This window comes from Zeugodacus cucurbitae, chromosome 6 (assembly GCF_028554725.1).
Source record: "Zeugodacus cucurbitae isolate PBARC_wt_2022May chromosome 6, idZeuCucr1.2, whole genome shotgun sequence".
Classification (NCBI taxonomy): Eukaryota; Metazoa; Arthropoda; class Insecta; order Diptera; family Tephritidae; genus Zeugodacus; species Zeugodacus cucurbitae.
Genome location: NC_071671.1, coordinates 13,659,509 through 13,678,575, shown reverse-complemented (window position 1 = coordinate 13,678,575; position 19,067 = coordinate 13,659,509). Strand labels below are relative to the sequence as shown.

The 19,067-nt window shown below is 35.5% G+C and overlaps 1 protein-coding gene across 1 annotated transcript in view; it reads right to left on the bottom strand.

Moving 5' to 3' along the window:
* LOC105215105 (putative fatty acyl-CoA reductase CG5065) overlaps window positions 1–10,743 on the bottom strand; it is a 79,870-nt gene extending 69,127 nt beyond the window's left edge. Inside the window, exon 1 of the mRNA XM_054234924.1 lies at window positions 10,722–10,743. The gene's annotated coding sequence lies outside the window, so the exon portion shown is untranslated. The remainder of the gene's footprint in view (window positions 1–10,721) is intronic.
* Between the last annotated feature and the right edge of the window lie 8,324 nt (window positions 10,744–19,067).

Genomic DNA, 19,067 nt, shown 5'->3' with positions numbered 1-19,067 from the left:
TCATTCCGATATTTTATTAACTATTTTGCTATTTGGGGAATTCAACAAATCAGGGATAATCAAAATACAATGGAACTTCTCTAACTCGAATCACCATAATCCACAAAAAAACTTCGAGTTATAGAATTTTCATTAAAACATACAATTTTCCAAAAAGCTGTAAAATTTTGATTTATACACTCTTTTATTTAGTTAATTCGCAAAAATTTTTATGGACATACGATAAAAGATGTTTTCTGTAATTTTGTTGGTTGTATTTTGCTATTGTTTGGCTCCTGACGCCTGTATCACATGCCTTGTGTTACATGATTTATGCAATTCATAAGTGTAATATCATTTTTTGTTTTGCCCCTATATGATATAGTACAATTTTAAATTGGTCTGGCCGAAAGGTTCGGTTTTTCGAATGAAATTTTTATGAAATTTAACTTCTCTTGCCAATTCAAGAGATCGAGTTATGGAGATCTTCGAGTTAGGGCAGTTCGAATTATGGAAGGAAATTTGTATGAGATTTGATTTCAAAACGATATTACATTCAAAAATTCGACTTATGGAGATCTTCAAGTTATGGTAGTTTTAGGATTGAACATGAAAGCAAGGAAAAACTTAACACTTAAGCAATGCAAATGAATCCAAAATTATGATCAATGATGATCACAGGCTTCATAAATAAGAGGTCAAAACTTTTCAATAATCATATTTTTTTTGCTGTACATATATATCTTTTATAGCGAAAAGAAACAACATTTTGAATGACTTTCGAGAGCAATCGCAATAACCACTATATATAAAATTTTAAATATTGAGGATAGCATAAGAAAATCGAGAAATTTTTAAGAGTGAAATAGAGGAAATTGAGGAAGAGAGAGCGAGTAAGAGTAATGCTTTTCTAATCGATGAGATGGAACCAAACTATTGGACGTTGAAAATGTGGATAAGCGATACAATAAAGGGAAATAGAGGAACTCTATCTATAAAAGAAGCAGCTATATTTTCATGAAAAAAATATGGCACTTAATATAAGAAAGAATTTGAAGTTTTAATATCTAATATCTAATTAGCTTATCCGACGATTTTTTTTCCGTGTAATAAAGAATGTATTAAGGCAAAATGACGAGTTGCTGATATTTTTCAAAATAAAAAACTTTTTAGTTAATATTTAGATTAGGGTATATTCTGTGCATAAGCATATCCTTTTGCGAAGCTGATTTTTAAATATTTGCAATGTTTTAAAAGTTATTTTGCTATTCGGTTAATTCAACAAATCAGACATAATCAAAATTGGCAATATTAGTATTATTTTTGACTACATATAAATTTAGCAATATACATTTAAATTGGTATAGAATATGGTATTGCATATTGTAGTTCTTTAAGTCTAAAGATTTTGTTTATTTTAAAAAATATTCTCTTATTAATAATTTTTACTATCATGGGATTAATTTAATTCTAATAACTTTGAGTTTTGAAAAACTAACACCGGATTCATAACCAGCGACCCCGAATACCCCCGAATAACGAGTTTTGAGCGATTCCGATAAATTTTTCAAAATATCGTCCTCCATATTGGATCCGATATTTTGAATTTTGAAAAATTGGTTTTGTGGGGTTATATCAAAATCCTCACCTGATGGGGTTAAATGGAACTAGAATTCGGATTTAGTGAGCCCAAAAAAATTAGGCACACATAGCAAGACCAGTTCTAAAAAAAATTTATTAAAAGAGTTTTGGTATTCATTTAAATTAACTTAAAAGAGTCCAATATAGATTTTCTAAAAAAAATTCTCAAAATATACATTTGCATTCTCTTTTAACTCTATAAAAAAAACTAACTATTAAAAATGAGTGATTCAATATTCAAAGAAATATTTGTTAAGTTAAATTCAAGGTTTTTATATTTTTATTATTTCGTACCTTGTACTTTTTTACTTCAACAAAACACACAGTTAAACCCACGACTATGTATGCCATCATTTTCTAGATGTGACAGTTATTTTATAAATATCCACATAGACGCCTATTTACAAAACACATATCAAATACACAAACAACAACATGGAGTTCATGTGCAATACACTCCTGCAAACACACACACACACACATGTATTTACATTTATTGTGCGGTTATGATTCATACCGTTGAGCTGCCGCCAGCAGTTACCATAAACGATTTGTTTTTATTCATTGTGGGTTACAATGACACAGCAACAACAACAAGCAACAATAAATTCGTAAGCACAAACAATATAGAAGTATCTGTTTGACGACGCGTTGGCGGCATCAATAAATAAAAACAAAAACAACCAACGCCTTAGAGGCAGGCAGGCAGGCAATAAGATAATCATTTGAAAGAAAGAAAGGAAAAAAAGCACCGACTGAAAAAAGGTAGCGAACTCCCAACTAATCAATGATGCAATGAAATCGCCAGCTGTTTGACATAATTCGTTGTCGATTCGTTTTTTTTTTTGTGCAAAATTGAAATTATAACAGCAAATTTCGGCTACTGTGTGGCATGCATGTTGAGCACAGCTTGTGGTGCTACACCGCGTATACGTAACATGCAATGAGAAAGCACAAATGCGAATGTTCGATACAATCAAGTGTGTATGTATTTGGTATTATTAGCTGTAGGTTGACGACAAGCGCCAAAATTGTGCTTATATAGATTAGCAAATATGTGTATAAATACATAATTGTTTATACATATATATTGGATTATATTTGCCACACAAGCAATGCTTTTTATAGCCAACTCACGTTTACACAGTAGCTAAAAATGGATTGTTGATTTGCACACATATACAATACAATACAAGCATATGTATGTATGTATTTATTTTCATTTTCTTTTTTTTTGATTTTTCGGTTTTTTTTTTGTGTGTGCGTGCAGGCAACGTTTTGCGAATAAATCAATAAAAATGCGGTGAAATGCACAGGAATTTTGGCAAAAGTGCTGTCACACGCGCACACTTACTAAAATAAAGAAAGAATAAGCGTGTTATTAGTGCTGCCTGTATATATTGTTGTTGCTCTTGTTATTTCTATTTTATAATACATGCTGTTAAGGCATGAAAGCACGTTTTTCCACAGCAACTTTGCACATGAAAAGTGTTACCAACCCACGCGTATCTATTATATACATATATATTCCGGCATATACACACCGATACACATACATACGCACACTGAAAACACCTGCTAGCCGCTGCGTTAAAAATTTCGCTGCTTTACCTTATCTATTTATCACTCGAGTGATAGCTTATTGCCTTGCAATTGCTTTGAAAATGTGTGCATACACCGTTATTTCACTTTGCCACTGAAATTTTAGACGTATTCTACAACAAAACCGTTATTCTTTTTTTGCACGCACTTCTCTTTTAGTTTGCTATTTCTTCAATTTTTCGTTTTCGCTTCTCCAATTCTTCACACCAACTTCACTTTCCACCGTTACAATTCGTTTGAATAATTTATTGCACACTACTCTTTGCGTTATGCTCACTTTTGTGCGCGTGCCTGCCTGGCGTGTCGTGGCGTCGCGTTTGCTGCAGTGGCGGCCGCCTTTTCGACATCAACTGCCTTGAAAATCAATGCTAAAATGCCTTTGCCCGTATTTCCTTTTCATTTTCACCTTTTTTTTCTTGTTTTTTGACTATTTCCGCGCATAACACCACACATACACACGTGCTGGCCTTTTGCCTTTGTGTGCGTGCGTGTACTTTCACCCTTTCTTTTGTTCCCACTGGTTATTGAAATTTTGTTGGTCCCTTTGGTTACTCTTTCACAGCGCTTTGGTGTAAAAATTGTGCTCAGCGTTACAAGCGAGTTTACACTACAATGCTCAAATCACGACCGCACAGCAGTGCCATGCACTCGTTTTACTTTTCGTCTCTCCATATTACACTCTCTTTTACTCAGCTCACATTTTGCCGCTACTTATTGGAATTGAGTGAGTGTATTTAGAGTTTTGAGTGATTTTACCGGCTTTTTCGGCTTTATGTGTGTGTATGTGTGCACGTGTATATATGTTTGTATTTTGATGTACATACATATATCTATATATATATATAAGCAAACCGAATTAGCGGAAATTGTTGAATACATTCCTGCTTTATGAAATAACTCTTTTATGATTCGTACTAAAGCATATATTTATGACTTAATCATACCTGGTATCCACTATACGTAAGCAATGCTTATCAGTTGCAGCAACAAACTTTCATAATAAATATATGTAAATATATATATATGTATACGACAGCTGATTATATATATGTGTATATATCATTCCCGACATTCTGAAGTCTTACTGTTATAAATTCCGATAAGTGTTGATAACGAACACCGCTTATCAACCAAAGCGACATACTTTGTAATGCAATAGTTCATGATTAGTGAGTATAGTCCCGAGATGCCAAAAGACTTTCAGCGGATATTCATAAAACTCAAGTACGTAAAGATAAGTCTTAAAATATTTGATCGGTTTACCGTTTTCGATTGAGAGAATTTCCAGATTTATATATCCAAGGAAAGAAACCTAACTACAAAATTCAATAGATTATATTTGAAGCACCGCTTTTGCATATTACTTACTATAACATGAATTCCGAAACTTCGAAGATGTTTCTACTAAGTATTAAAAAAAAAGTCCAACTCATTCGCACAATGAGATTACATTACCCAAATGGAGTTGATAATAACTAGCTTTAGGCCCATATCCATTAACAAACTAAAAATGAGAGGGATCGCTACCAAGAACTGGCATGGAATATAAAACATTATCATAAAACTCTTATTAAACCTTGCTCCTTAGCTTTTGTATATAGTTTTTTACTAGAAAATATCAATCTCAAAAGCAGTCCCGAAATCACTCTTAGAGTAGTGTAAAATAATAAACCAACCCCCAAAAAATTCCTCTCTAGTCTTAGAAAATCCCCATAAAAATTTCGTGATCTTTCCTAGATTATTAGAAAATAATAAACCAACTCCGAAAAATCCCTCGTAACTAACGTGTCTTCAAAAAACCCACGAACGAACCTATTTAACCACATCAATTATTAAAACACCCGGACACATATGTAGTTGAAACACTAATAAAATGTTCTACAATGCGGTTAGGTGTTTAAATTTATTACTTTTACTTATGAGGTAATATTTAAAACAGATAAGATATTTAAAAACATTTCTAAATGAAATCCACTCATTCGCCCAACCGTCGTTGAAGATAAGCAACAATATTGAAGTGGCCGCTCGCCCGAGTGGTAACACCTGCGGGCGATTAAATAAATATATTATAACCGCTTGCTATCTTATTAATAAATATACTATATATGTATATGTTTGAGGTTTATTTTACTTCAGTATCAAAGTTCGCGAGAGATAATAGTAAAATATTATTACTTACAAAACCAAACGGGACCAACAGCTCTAATCAGTAATATTTATATGTATCAAAAGAAGAAACTTATAAATGAATTAAAAAGCCGATGAAGTATTTGAAAATTGTCACGCTGAAGAGCCGGCGAGTCTAAGTAGTGTATATAGAGTTTGTGAAGTTCGAAATTTTCTCTCCATATTTGTACTAATAAGAATTACATTATCTCTTATAATAGACCTTGCTAGAGATGGTTTTCGTAAGCGATATTCATGCCTCAAATCAAATCGAAAAGTATCTCATTACGGTGATTGCTTTACGACTTCCAATACACCGTTTCGAGTATCTTGAATGACAACGAGCTTCATCTCTTGAAGATGCAGAGAACTTTTTTTGAGGTCAACATAATTCACAGACGTATATCTACGGTTAGCACTCTCAGTACTCTCTCGACCCACACTGAATAATTTGCAATTTCGTTCGTAAACACAATTATTTCATCGTACATTAGTGAAACTTCATCCAGCATCAAATATTGTAGCAATTCAGAGAAATAATTACCCTAACTAACTAACGATGATTAGAAATGGCATTCCACCAGATCTAACATCAAATACGAAATATAAAGTAACCTAACTTTTTCAGGTTCTCAAAAGCACACTAACCTCGATGACGATTATAGAACTCTTTACTCCGAATCAACTCATATGAAAAACCTTAGTGCTACACAGTAACCCAGACTGACCAGCAATTCACTCACTGTCATCTATCAACAACACTTTCGTTTCTTTGTACAGAATTAGAAAGAGAGAGAGAGAGCGAGAATAAATGATGGTAGGCTTGGATGCTGCAATTCTGAGTGCATTTGATGAATGAATGAGCTGATGGCGAGTAAAAAACAAACACTTGTACACACACAGAACACCGTTAGACGGGTGGACAACAGCGGTAATAAAGATACAGACCGAGACGAGCCTGCGAAAGAATGCAAAGAAGGGGAAAAAACAATGTATGCAGCGTAGAAAAATAACTAAGTATAGCTGGTTGAACGGACGAACGCTGGAGAAGAGAGAGGCGGCGACCAACGAAAATAGGTGTGGGTATGCACACACAGACAATGCACACTAAACGTGGGGGGGCGGCAAAATGGAGCAGTAACCGAGACGGGAAATGAAACTACATATTTTGAATTAAGTACATGCAATTGGTTGCAAATGGGATGGACTAGTATGAAGCGGTGAATACTGAGTGCTGACTACAGTTGCAACTGTAGTTCGGTACATAGATACTTATATGTATGTAAATATGTAATTGTATGTTAATTTTTTGAAGGTATGCACATTACGAGTATTTGCATTGTGATCTGATGCTCGTCGACGCTGGCAAAGCATTGTGTAAGCAGCTCATAAGCGAAATCTTGTGGCAACCCAGAAACCCACACAGTACAAGCGTTGAAGGAAGAGAAAGAACAAGTAGTGGAATACGAGATTTGTTGTAGAGTAATGGCGTGCGTTGAGGATAACAGCAAGTAGTAGCTTGATAACTTGTTTGCCAAAGTATATGATTTTTCCTAAGCGAACTCAAAACGGAAGTGGCGCGTTTGACTGTCGGAAAGCAGATCTTTATTATTAATGTAGATATTTTTTGTTGTTATTATTTTGTTTTTGTTTTAATATGTCGCCATTGTGCGCCATACATTTCAATGCCAAACGCAATGACATAATAATTGTGATTTTTCGCACGAGCGAAATTTTTTGTGTATTTGTATATAAATACATATATATTTGTATGTAAGCGAAAATTAGCGGAAAAATCTGCTTTGCATTACTTAATTAAATTTTCAACTTTTTAATTTTCCTACTTAAATTACTTTTCGCTTATGTAGACTACTAACTGTAAATAATTTTTAGTTTCGACAAAAGCTACATAGATTAGCTTAGAAACATATACATACATCTATAAGTACATACAACTAAGTTATGACACTTTTTCGAAACAGCCGCGTCGTCTGTTCAAATTGGCTTTCATATATATCCATACATATCTACATACATACACCCGTTTATAGCACCTTAAAGGCATTTAAATGCCTCAAGTGCGACACTTTATACGCTGACGCTTCTGCTGCTACAATCAGTTCTCATGCGTCCACTTTTCGTGCTGTGGGGAGGAAGTGCCGCATAGAAATCTTGTGCTAAAAATACCTTTTTTTGTCGTAGTTTTCATAGCGTCGTCTATTGCGTACTGTATACAACATGTATGTGGGTTTGAGTGTCTGTAAATTTGTACTCAAACAAAGTATTTTGTATTTATCATGTTTTCTTAATTTTTTGAATTCTTTGGGTATTTTTTCGTCTTCTTTTTTTTTGCAAATATGCAAAAGTTTCGTCGCTCGTGCTTAAAAATAGTACCATTCACATACTGATAGTGGTCACAATGTAGTGAGTTTGTTTCTTAAGGGTTTTCTAAATATCTCAACTGTAATTTTATTAAGGTGTTACATGGGTTTTGTCGGGTAAAATTATTAAAATTATTTTCAATATTTCTTTTTCTATGTAAAAAAGTAGTTACTTAATTCAAACTTTTTTCTATCTTATAGATACGTATTTAAGGAATAATTTCAGAAAATTTCAAAAAAGAAATAAAACTCCTCGATTGCGACGTCATTTCCTCAAGAAAGAAAATCAAGTGTTTTAGGTAAGACCATACACTCGTGTTTGAACGAAGGAAAGACAAAAAAAAGTAAAAATTGGAATTTTGGCAGACAATTTTCCAAAAAAAATAAAAATTTCGGTCAAATTTGGTTGAGATTTTTTTCTTAATAATTGTAATTGAAAAAAAAATTAAAATCATTCATTCAAGCACGAGTAATATGTATCTCGAACACCTATGCAAAATTTCATAAAGATCTGTTGAGTAGTTTTCGAGAAAATTTGACAACCGACTTTGAAAACACGGTTCCGAGAATATTCTTGAGATGTTGTAGAAATTAATAAGCCAAAAAACAAAAAATCTATTTTTTAAACCCACGAAACCCATGTAACCCCTTAAGGATCAATAGTTTTGCTATTGCGTTACCTCAATCTAATAATGATTCGAACAGCGTTACTTCACGTATCGCCAAAAAAGCAGATTTGGTTCATGACGTCACGAACCAATTTGTTTTCTGTCAAACGCTCTTAATGCAAGTAACGGGAAGAGACAGAGGTCATAATCTCTATATCCATAATTTTTGAGAATAATTGTGAATTTTTTACCAAAACGACGATTCATAGTCGCTGGTATGTTAGTTGTCAGGATAAGACCAGGGAATATAAACACTGAAATTTTTATTTGTAATTAATTCTGGTTCTATCGAAATCGTGGACCTACTACTGGTTTCCCGACTGAGAGCCGGTTCTTTGCGAGTGTATTGCACATTATTCACAAATAGCCGGCTCTGGACCTTCATAGTATATGTTTCTATGATGAACGTTGCATCAAATCATTTAAGGTGATTAGAGATTACCGAGTAACAAGTGATTTTTAAACACACTTTGAAATCAAATGTTCATTAATTTGCTTTGCTGTCTCCCAAGAAAAGAAGGAACACGTCATTTAAAGAAATCACTTACAACAAAAAGTTCACTTAAACCCGGTATTCCCACTTCTTAAATTATAGGCTTGCATAAAGCTTATCTGCGGCAAAGCATACACCGATAACGAAATTTTTTGCAGAGGTTTCAAATACAAAACTATCGCTTTCATGTTAATATACAGTGATCCCCACTAAAGTGACCATTTTTTGCGGCATCGTTGTTTTTTTCTCTTAATTTACATATAAAATTCCCCGCTTAAGAGCCTCCGCTTAAGGGCCTTTTCCGCTTAAAAGCCTGCAATATTTAAACCACAAAAACAAAATTATTTGCAAATTTCCTCAGTGCCTTTTAATATTTTTGACATTGAATGCGCTGAGTATTGTCAAAAGTAAAACATCTACATAGTTTTATAATGTTTTTTTTTTTTTCTTATTTATTGTTATTAGTAAGTATTTTTTTATTAATAAGGAATAAATGTGATTTTCATTCTAAAAGAAAAAATATTAGATCGAAGTATTTGTGAAAAAGCTTGGTAAATACCTCGAGGCACTTAAGCGGGATTCATTTAAGTGCCTTTCCCGCTTAAGTGTCTCAAAAGTCTTGCATGTTAAGAGGGGACACTTAAGCGTGGATTACTGTAACTTGCGCTCGGCGGTTTTGAAATTTTTGCATTAAGTACATTATCAGAAAGTAATGGAGTATACTTAGTATAACCGCAATTGTTTAACAAAATTCATGCACTCACGCACTCATAAACTCTTCAATAGTAACCAGGCGCTCCTGTTGTACTTACTCATTTCACATATGTATGTGGAGGCTGCTTTCGACTCAGTTTTTACTCCGTTTTGAGTCCGATTTGGCTGTGGCTTCTACTGCGGTTTCAATCGCTGTTTCTTTTAGCATAGTTTTCATTGAACTTTTTTTTACTTCTTTCTTTAGCTACTATGGCAACTGCTGCATTGAGGTTCAGCTGTTATTTTATCCTGTTTTTTTTATGAGTTTTTTCTAAGCTTTTTAAAAGGAATAAAAAATATTTACTACTAATATTTGCACTTAAATTTGTTTCTTTGTATTGGTTTTAAGTTTTATTTGTTTTTCTTTCAACACATTTTCTGTTTCCCGCTTTTTTCTATTAATCTATTTTTCTTCTTGCTCAACTTTCTATTAATCTATTTTCTAACTATTATTCTGATAAAACGCTTATCAATTGCTCATCCATCCGCTAACTACAACTAAACTTCAACGCTTTATACTCTATTTTTATTTAGCCTTTACTCTACTTCTGCCTGCTAACTCCTTTTTCAATATTTCATCATCATCTTCTTCTAATCTCTGTGTACCGCTACTTTTACTGCTATTTTGTAATACTTGCTACCAACACTTTTTTCTGCCTTTCTTTCTTTTCTCTTCTCCGTGCCTGCTTTCACTTACTATTCGTTTCCTCTTCCTGCGCCACTCTAACCCAACTCACGCTCACTTCCTGCAAAGTTTTCAGCGATTTTCACACATTTATCGGCTCACAAGCAGTAGTGGAGTTACTTCACTTTTTTACACTCACACTTTGCCTTCTTTGATAATCGAGATTTCGCAACCGCTTATCTTGGACTTTTTTGCACCACCACGCGAAACTGGTTATTCAAATATGTAGCTTTTTCCAAATAAAATTTCGTTATAAAAACTGATTCACAGCAGCAGCCGCAGCACACACACACACTGAGACACTTTTTCTCTTGAACACCACTGAAATTCCGATAAAAAAATACTTTCCACACCTTTTTCTATGCTTTGAAGACCGCACACTCAAATAGGATTTCGTCAAATAACTGTTATTTGCCAACACACTGCAGTCGAAAATTTACTTAACAAATATTTTTTTAGTTAATTATACTTTTTTCTTCATCTAGCTGCTGCTGATTATATTCACAGACACAGCGCTGACCGTCCGACATACAGTTAAGTGTTTTTGTTCTTCAGATCTTCGTTGCTCGCTTGCGCCGTGAATATCAACTACTGCTCCGTATGCGCCGAGTACACGCCAATACTGAATCGTAAAGGGTGACAGCCGACACTTGCTAACCTATAATTTTCACTCTTCAAATATTCTTGCGACCAAATTGTACGCACACACACATTCCACATGCACGAGTATGTTTGTTTGTGTGAATGCTCGACGAAAGCACCACCGCACTGCGCTAGGCAGGCAATCTAAGGCATTTAGTCACTAGCAACAACAACAACAACAGCGCCTCCCCCATTTATGGCACACGGTTGTGTATGCGGCATATGGATGATTACCGAAATTCGCTCATTTAGCATAGCATAAGTCACTCACGAAATATTTCGTGCTCGAGTACGCTGCTCTCAACTATACCACGAACACTCTCTTGTGGATTGCGCACTCAGTGTACGGACATATCGGCCTTTGGCGCACCCCCTTTCGCTTGCGGCGTGCATACATTTTGGTTTGTCATACCCTTATTACCCACTTTTCACCCCCTAACCGAAAGGGGCGTTCGCAGTATTGGTGCTCATTGAGCATTTGGCTTGCATGCCACACTTTCATTCCACACGCACAAATTCATGTCAGACCTGTGAAAGCATAGACACATCGTGTCAGGAGTGTTGTTTGCATACATTACCGCCCTGACGGTTTCATAATAATTATACGAAGAGTCAACTGCCAGCCGCCAGCTGCCACCGTTGTCGTCGACTTCGTCTCACCACAGCGCTGAGTCAGCACGGCGTGTTGGCTGCGTGAGTACCTTCAGTTTTGGCTTTGCGTGTGGCGTCTATACAATTGTCATTGCACGCATTAGATAGTTTGCGAATTTTGCGTTGGACAACCAAAGTGTGGTCGCGTGTGGCAAACTACATACACACTCACGCCACAGCGACTGATTGCAGAGTTGGTGACATCGCTGTCAGCCTATAGGCTCTGTAGGCGCTGTCAGTCGTAGGGCGGCGGAGGAAATGTGTCGGAAGGTCGTTTTGCTGCAGCGCATGCGTTATGGGGAAAGAGCGGCACCGCTACCCGGCGTGGCCGCTATGCAAAATTATAATGCCACATGGTGTGCAAAAGAACATTCGCAAATATGTCTCCGCGAGATGACGCGCTTCATGTTCGTTTGTTTGATAGCATAGCAGCAGGCTTGGAAGCTACCCTCGTATTCTTTCGTTCGCTCATTGATTTGTTCGTACATTCGCTAATCGTTGCTGACTCTCACGCATGCATTGTTTGCCACATATTTGCGGTTTGTCATCGTTCATTGTTATCGGCAGCCTTCACGCCTAAATGTAGCTGCCAGATTTTTTTAGATAAAATTCGTATAAAATCCATGATAAATTACTTCTATAATATTCTTATATTAATTATAAGATTTGAGTATAGAACAAATACCTGGAAAATATATACGTGTATATGAAAACAACTTACTACTGAATCCTAATGGTAAATTTTTTTAGGGGTTATGTGGATTTTACGTCTTCAAAACATCAATTATTTTTATTGTCTTATTACATTCTACGGTATTTCTCGAATATTGTCCTATAATTTCAAGTTGATCTGAGTAAGAGTTTTGAAGATATATGGTAATCTGCGTTCTCCAAGATAGCTCTATTCTCACTGGAAACTTTAAAAGCGTTTTTCTCAAAATTGTGTTTTTTGATATTCAAGATCAATCCCCACAAAGTAGGAAGGCATCGAAAAATAATTTTCAATTTTCTTCGAAATAAAGAACAATAATCGTCCATTTACGGAAGCAGGCAGGCGGTGTATACTCAGAGAATCTTCAAATTATCACGACTCCTCCGTTAAAATTGAAGAAAAATTAATATAAAAGTGATCAAATCAACTACTAAAGGGTGGTTAAAAAGGCAGAAACTAAAGAAAAATTAAACCCTTAAGAAGTTGTGGAATACGCCAAATTATTGTTCGAACACGTTTAACTCTCTAATGAGTGGCATAATCTCATATTTTCGGATGACAATTAATTAATTTATAAAAGCCCAGAAGAAAAAAGTTTATATTTCCAAGAGGTGCGCCACTGATGGGCCCTATTAGGATCGCAAATACACTCGGATGAAAGGTGTATCGGTGTAGGGAGCCATATCAAGTTATGATACCAGCGAACTGCAGTTTTTAACACCAAATAGGAATGCAAATAAATATAACCTAATTCGAAAAGGTGAATTTCGCGATTTTTTTAATTTTTTTGGCAATCTAGAATGATATTCTCAGCACAACAATGCCCAAATTCAGCTTCTGCGGTCTGAAAAACATGAATACAAGGCCGGTCGGTGTTCTGGAGGGACCGCCATACTCCCCAAACCTAAATATTTTAAATAACGCCTGGGGATGGTTGGTTAGAAAGGTGTATGAGTGTGATAACACATTTGGTCAACCATTAGACTAGATTTTATTATAAAATTATAGGGTTCTCTCCCCAATAAATTTTTTGAAGTTTTTATTAACAAATATGGCACCGCCCATTACAAATTTAAGTTAAAAATATTCGAATTATAAATCAAAAATGTTAAGTTTAACTTTTCATATGAAATAAGAGAAAAAAAATGAAGTAAACGTAGGGGGCGCTATCCTGATGACTCAATTTTCGTTTGCAAATTTTTGTACTGTTTTGGTTTTTAATTCATTAAAGTTTTAAAGTTTGTTTAAAGTATTTTGGGAAAAAATGTTATAGCTCTAACACAAAAACTATGAATAATATTTGGTATCAACCAAGCATACTTGGGTGGCGCAGTGTATTTACTTGTGGGCCGTTCAGTCGTTAAATTAGTTTCTTGCCTGAATTTCAAAGATATTTTACAGGTTTTAAGACCTTAAAATTGACCTGACAATCTCTAACATTATTTTTGCTGTAAATTAATTTATTAAGGACCCAAACTGGTTTCACGATATCTGAAGTTTCTATAGAAAATCAATTAAAAGCAAAAATGTTTGTACCACTTTTCCGTTTCGCTACACTGAATGTCAAAAATATCATGAAGTAGACCAAATAGATGAACATAGCTGGACTTATTTTAGTTATACTCCATTTTCGTTTCCATTGACCCTATGGAACTGTAGGTTAAATCAGTTGGTATCACTGTGAGCCATACTGATTCTACTGATTCTAGAAAGACTCCCCATTTCGATGAGCTGCGATCTAAAATATAAAACTTATTGCAACTTTAGTGAAAGTGCGCTGAAGAACTTTAATATGACAGTTAACTCCTAGTAGGCTTTTCCTAACGTTACTATTCAATATGAATATTAATATAGTAGCAATAGAATCGAATATAATACTCTAGACGGAATTTAAGTTCCTTGAAATTTGTGTAAATAATGAAAATAAATAACCTGTAGCAAAATGCATTAGTGAATACAATAACTTTGTCTGTCAGTACAGATACGAGGGCTGCTATATATATTTCTGGCCTAATAATGAAAATAGGAATCTATATCAACGAAAATGGTTTTATTGTTTTTCAAAATATTCTCCATCAAGATTTATACACTTTTGCATGCGCTCAAACCAATTTTCGAAGCACTTTTTTAAGCCTTTTTTTGAGCGATTGTCAAATTGTGCGGGATCCAACGAGAACAAACCTTTTTTACGGCCAGGTTTTCATGGAATATCGAATGTATGCTTGTGAGAGAAATGCATAGACATGCCTCTATCTGAAGGTATGTTACATGACGCATTATCAGTTCACGTACGACATCGATGTTTTCTGGCACAACGGCTGTTTTTGGACGACCTTCACGGAATTCGTCTTTGAGCGAGCGTCGGCCACGATTGAATTCGTTGTACCAGTTTTTCACAGTGCTATAGGATGGTGCATAGCCATACAAAGATTTTAGTTCATCGGTGCACTCTTGTCGTGATAATCCATGTCGAAAGTTGTGAAAAATGATCGCACGAAAATGTTCACGAGTGAATTCCATTTTTTGGCCGAGATGAAGTTTTTAATTCCCTGTAAATAAAACAATTCACGATTAAATGATAAAACGTTCTGAGTGATGTTATGCTAAAAAATGTCAAACTTTCCAATGGAAATGACAGATTGCACCTGGCAACACTTAGTGTTGCCTAGGCCAGAAATATATATAGCAACCCTGGTACTGTCGCAACCTAATGTATGTATGTTATAAAAGGCAAAGAAATTAATTTTAATCTGGAGAAATATGTGTCCCTCCATATAAATAATGATATGATGCATATTATTCCAAATTTTTTCATTAAAATAATAATCTTAATTTTTTAAGCGCTGTCTCTGTATATTTAAAGTCACGGCTAACATCGAGCGGAAGTGCACACAACCTCTAGACAATTAACTGCACTTAGAAAGCCACAATTAGCCTACTTAGCAAGTATTTCCGCAAAGTTTATATAATAACGGCATACTGTGAAGACACAAGTAAATGTACTGTTATTTTTGTAGCTTAGCAAATGTTATTGCATCCACTGTTAATAAATTTTAAAACTTACCTACACACTGTAATTCGACTTATGTTAGTGTTAACAGTGCCGAGGCTTCAAAAGCAGACATAGCATCACCGCTGATATACATACAAACATTATAAGTCACTCTTGTCTACAATAACTAATAATATGTGACCTTAAAACAAAAACAAAAGCTAATTATAAATAAAAGCGTGCCGTTATGCATATGAACTTAAGTATATACACATATGTATATATTCTTTTATTGGATATAAGCTCAGTTGCGGTAGGTGATTGATTGACTTTTCCACTGAGTCGATTGAGATTTCTGTGTCATCTGATTATCTCTGCTAACTGATTGATATTTATTTGCTTTTATTATTAATTTTTACATTTTAATATTATGAACTGATGAGTATTTTACGCATACTGTAAGTATTAAATTTAATTGAAAAAATAATTGCTTTTGATAAATAAAATAAATAAAAATAAAATTAATTATTTTGTTGTTCGAAGATCTGGGTTTAAAATTTAAACAATCAACTTCAGACGTGTTCCTTGATCCAAAACAATGTTTACACCTTTAACGAACTTCATATCGACCTCAACGCACTCATGCCAATATTTGAACTGAAATTCAAAAATGTTCTTACACTCAGAGCCCGGTATGGCCATCAAATCTGTCGTTGATTTTTTTACCATGTTCTCGGCTCAATGGTTTCTTCAGTCTATCGAAGAGGACTTAATTGCAAAGAGATACAAAAAAAAAGCACTAGTTGTTGGACGGTATTTATATTAGTTTTACCATGAAAATCTTCGGTTAATTCGTTGGGTGTCCGTGCGATATTAATACGGTATTTACCACACGGTTGATTGGTTATATGGTCTCGAACGGAACTGAATGAGATGTTGATCTTCTCTACTACCTTTCTAATTATTATTCTTCCTTTGGTCAATATTTTCATTTAGGATAAACTACCCGGAGCTAGACATACGACATCTTTTTAAACTACCGGATCACTACTCATTAATTCATTCGACTTCATTTCTAATGGGTGCCAGGCCACAAAAGCGTCGATGCTAATGAGATAGCAGACGAGACTGCCAAGCTAGGCGTAAAACTGTCATCAGTAAGATCAAAGTGCATTGGAAGGATCAACCAAGTTGCAAAACCGGGAAAGAAATGTGACAATAAGACAACAGGAGAATAACTACTCATCACCGACGGAACTCTATCTGGTATTGCTAAGGACCAAAACTGGTCTATACGTGGCTTTACGACCGGCCATACTAACCTTACATAGCCTATCAAAGCATTGGTCAGTGATGGAGGATCAGAAGCTCGAAATTGTTTACATTGTGTGTATGAAAGCTAAGGAAGGTTGACGGCGGACTTCATACATTTGCTTTAATATATCTCAAATTGTTAACTATTATAAAATACATAAAGAAAACTGGAAAGCCGAATTTTTGCAAAGAAGACTTCATAGTTATAGTGCACATTATAAATACCTACAGCCATAAGTAAAACTTTTGTTCCGAAGTTTTATTTATGACTCTTTATATTTGTTTGGAAAAATCTTGTTAATTGACGCGACAATACCAACCTCCGCAGACTTAATCATGATATCTACATGAGTATGTATGCCCTTAGTCAAAGACACCGGCTTTAACAAAGGAAAATTTAGGTCTTTAAGTACTGTGCATTTTGATTTCTGCGCCTAACTGAATTAATTTACTTTCAACTCCTACTATTTGCATTTCGTTTAGCTAACTCTTATCATTAAAAGTTATTGTGCAAACCAAATGAACCGTTAAAGCAATTTCCATTTGCAAATGCGTGAAATCACAAGCAAAGAGGAAGCAAAATTTGTTTAGATATTTTTTTGCATACAATTTTAAATACCCAAAAGAAACTAACATAATACAGACATTAATTATATATTTACCTCCTACCTGAGTTCATCACCATTTGATGCCGTAGCGTATTTTATTGCCGACGTTTTACGACTAAAACCATTAATGTCATAACCTAAAAGTGCGCTTAACCAATTGTAATTGACTGAAACTTCTTCTTGACTGGCGTAGACACCGCTTACGCGGTTATAGCCGAGTCCAAAACACGTATACCTTCTTCTGGCAGTTTGGCGCCAATTGGTTATACCAAGCGAAGCCAGGTCCCTCTCCACCTGGTCTTTCCATCGGAGTGGAGGTCTCCCTGTTCCTCGGCTTCCACCAGCGGGTACTGCATCGAATACTTTCAGAGCTGAAGCACTTTCATCCATTCGAACAACATGACCTAGCCAGCGTAGCCGCTGTCTTTTTATTCGCTGGACTATGTCTATGTCGTCGAATAACACATACAGCTCAACGTTCCATCGTCTGCGGTATTCGCCGTTGCCAATGTTTAAGGGACCATAAATCTTCCGCAAAATCTTTCTCTCGAAAACTCCTAGTGCCGTCTCATCGGATGTTGACATCGTCCACGCTTCTGCACCGTAAAGTAGGACGGGAACGATGAGAGACTTGTAGAGTTTGGTTTTTGTTCGTCGAGAGAGGACTTTACTTTTCAATTGCCTACTTTGTCCATAGTAGCACCTGTTGGCAAGAGTGATTTTGCGTTGGATTTCCAGGCTGACATTGTTATTGCTGTTAATGCTGGTTCCCAGGTAGACGAAATTATATACAACTTCAAAGTTATGACTGTCAACAGTGACGTGGGAGCCAAGACGCGAATGCGCCGACTGTTTGTTTGACGACAGGAGATATTTCGTCTTGTCCTCGTTCACCACCAGACACATACGCTTCGCTTCCTTATCCAGCTTCTGGTCGATCGTCTGCTTCAAGCGGTCCAGTTGTTCGCAGTAGATGGTAGAATTAAGCGTCTGGCGATATGGGAGCAGCTAATAGTGGATGATTCCCTTCCAATCCCACCAAACACGCATCAAAACCTTCCTGGCCGTAAATCTCGGCTTGGTCACTATTTGGCATGATTCACCAGCCTTCGACCACGACCGTTTTCGCTTGATATTGCCATATGTGATCCATTTTCCGCCGCCAGTCACCATCCGCTTTAAAAGTGGGTCGAGTTCGTTTCGTTTCAGCACCATATCGCAGGCGTTGATTCGGTCCAGGAGATTTTTTTGCGTCAAATCATGCGGCATCCAAACATCAAGCTTTTTTGTGTATCCAGTCTTCTACAAATGATTTAAAATGGTTAGATGACTAGCTCCCATCTCCTGGGGGATGTCACGAGATGCCATATGCCGGTCTAACTCGATGATTTGATCGGTATTCGTCGGCACAGGTCTTCCGCCGGCTGGGAGATATTTGCTTACCTAATATATGTTATAAAAGTTTGCTTCGACATTTGATATCCATTCGAATATATTTATATAAAAATTAAAAATATATTTTATTAAATGATTAAAAATACACAATCCGGCTAGGTATTCTCTTTTCACTGAAATTATATATATATATTTAGCTAGAGAGTTAAATTAAGTTTCATAATTAGTACTGCTACTAACAGTGACTACTGCTATTAACATTAATATATTTCCAGAGTACTCTAAACGGTTAACAGCTCGCTGTAATTTGTTTAGTTGCTCCCGAAGCACCCACGATTACTGTTAACATAGACTTTACAGCATAATTTCACTACCGCATTTTTAA